The sequence below is a fragment of the Tetrao urogallus genome, assembly GCF_951394365.1.
Source record: "Tetrao urogallus genome assembly, chromosome: 2".
In the NCBI taxonomy this organism is placed as follows: Eukaryota; Metazoa; Chordata; class Aves; order Galliformes; family Phasianidae; genus Tetrao; species Tetrao urogallus.
Genome location: NC_136814.1, coordinates 41,754,052 through 41,756,877, shown reverse-complemented (window position 1 = coordinate 41,756,877; position 2,826 = coordinate 41,754,052).

The window sequence follows — 2,826 nt, the reverse complement described above, 5'->3', positions numbered from 1 at the left end:
CTTCCAACCCAAGCCATTCTGTGATAATGATTCTAAGATTATGTGTGCCACCAGCCAGTACACAAGAGACGTGGCTTGGTACAGGAAACTTTCTGTGCATTGCCAAAGTTGTGTTTCCTTTCACAGGGATGTGGCCAGGTCTTGATAATTAAGCAGATAATGAGTTGGGCAATTCAGAGTGAGTAGCAGACAGAGGAATTAACCTGAATTAAAAAATCAGTAAATCTGAAAAAAAACCCAACTCAGCAGCACATTAGAGACTGGCAGACTGGCTGTGAGAAACGTTTTGAAGAAGGCAGAATCCCTTCTGCAAAGAAAAATTTAGGAGGTGTACTTTGGTTTTTGAGCTGGTGTGACATCATAATGGTTGTGATGAAAAACTATCTGGGGAAAGGATGACAATCTTTATGCCCGCCTGTAGCTGCTCATATAGACTGAATAAAGGGACAGGGATAGCTCTGGTAACTGTGTTGTTTTTTTTCTTTGTGGAACCTACATCTTACTGGGTTGATGGCTTACAAAGTGAGCACAGCTGATTTGCAGTGCCAGCCATGCACACAGTTGTGCTGCCTGTGAAATACACTGTGTCTGGGGGCCACACAAATGTCACTGACTCCCCTCTTTTCGTTCATGGGGGGAGCAGAACTGCAGAGGGCTTCTTCCTGTGCTGCAGCACCTTTACCACTGCAGCCAGCAGCAACGGCTCTGCCTGCTTTAGCTCTAACTCTACAGAGCTGCTGAGATTTGGAGCACTTCTGAGAACGGAGCTGCTTGTCTCTACGTCTGCCTTTTCTCCCTTTGCTTACAAATGACACTGATGCTTCCATTCCGATTTAGGGCCGAGTTAAAGTTAGAAAGCATGACAGAGTGCTGTGCATCTCCTTCAAAACTTGCAGTACCAAGCAGTGACCACTGCAGCTTTTTCACAGTGTGGGCTTGGAATTGAAGGGCTACATCTCTGCAGTACAGCTACAGACTTGAAAGAAAAATGGGGTCACAGATATAGGCCAATTACCCATGCATCACAGAACAGGAAATCTTGCAGAACTGTCTTTTTTGTTTGTTCATCTCCCAGTGTGGTTTGCTCTTGTTATCTTTGAATAATAATAATTTTAAAAAGGATGTATCCTGACTTGCACTGTGGTATAACAGAGCTGTTACTGATCACCAAGGATCTGCTAGTCCTCGGAAGCAAACTGAACACTATCCATCTGTGCGGTCCTTTGCAGTAATAGCATCTATACATGTTGTTGCCACTACTGTGATTTTACTCAGGTAAACTGGTTCTCTTTGCACAGTGGAGTTGATTCTCCTTAGGAGTTCTTATTACTTGGTTTTCTTTTAGTGTTCCCACAAGGTGTTGTGGGAGGGAAGTGAAATAAACAGTATAAACAGGCAGGAACATAAAAAAGATCATTCAGGTCAAGCACACCTAATCAGCTGAGCTTCCTTTCTCTCTCTTCAGTTCTACCAGTATAGAGTTGAGAAAGTGAGCTGACCACACAACAAGAGGTGGAGGGCTTTATCGAGTAACAACTGTCCCTTTCCTTCACCAGATTTCATTTTTAACCAGAGGGTTAGTCTAAAACCACAGAGGTCTATTACTTGCTACCAGCCTGTTTCTTGAGGTTATGTGGAGTGATCCTCAGTGAACTAAGATTGTTTTTTAACACAATATTTCCTGCTCAAAACTGTAGAAATGCAGAGGCATCTCACACAGTGGTGAATTTGCCAGGGCTTTGGGTAAAACAGAAGTTTTGTCACTTGTGATACTGACAATCAGTGTGAAGTGTCAGGGGAACTGTTCCTAGCTGGCCCTTCAACTGGACACCAGCCTGCATGGGGGAAGGGGATTTAGTGGCATGTTAAACTTCCCTAAGTGAATAACAGCAGGGATGCTGGTGTATCTGAGAATCTTGTGCAGTGGAAAGTTTCACACTCAGATGAAAATATCCAAGAACAAATTTGTATCCTTTTGTAATCTCAGCTAGAAACAGAACAGAGGAATAACAGAAAGTGGTGGATCCTCTGCTGTATATTTGGAGGCTGAAGGTTCTGTCATGAAGCAGTGTGTGACCAGTGATGAGATCCCAGTGGAACAGTGGTGAGACTCACTTTGGGCTGTGTGGCACAGAGCATTTCTTGCTCTCAGAGGCATATGGTGATGTTAGAAAGATGTTAGGATATTTTTCTTCTTCCCCTTTATTTTGACATTCATGAGAAGGTGAACAGCACTATTCTCAGAATGGCCCCCTGCATTCATTAGTCCTGAGGCCAGTCAGACTGGGAACTCAACCATGATAACCACACCACAGGTAGCCACAAGAAAGTGGCTTAAAAAGTCCCTTGACTGATTGCTTCGAGCTCCTTCCCCTTGCAATGGTCCATTTCCTCCTTGATTTCCTTCCTAAATTTATTTGCCTGCTTTCTTGCATTTATTCATGTGTTTCCTATTGGATCCCTGTCCCTCTGTTGCCATCCCAGGTTGACCCTGTTCATCTGTTTGTAAAGGTCCGATTCTGGAGTCTCAGCTCTGAGCAGAAAAGCCAGCTGACATCTGCTGGCTCACAGTTGCAGTGTAGCTCCTGAAGAGTTAAGCAGGGAGCAAGGAAGCCTGCACTTCTGATGTTACATTAAAGGTGTTGTGGGGAGGGAGGAGATGCAAGTCAGGCAGACTGAGATACTAAGCTTTCAGGAGGGACTGGTAGGCAGAACTGGATACCCTGAAGATGTGCATAGAAATCCTAGTCCTTCAGACTCTAGTCTGAAGTTCAAAGTGTTTGAGTGGGATGGAGACTGAACAAATCTACTCTGAGAAAGCAAGCT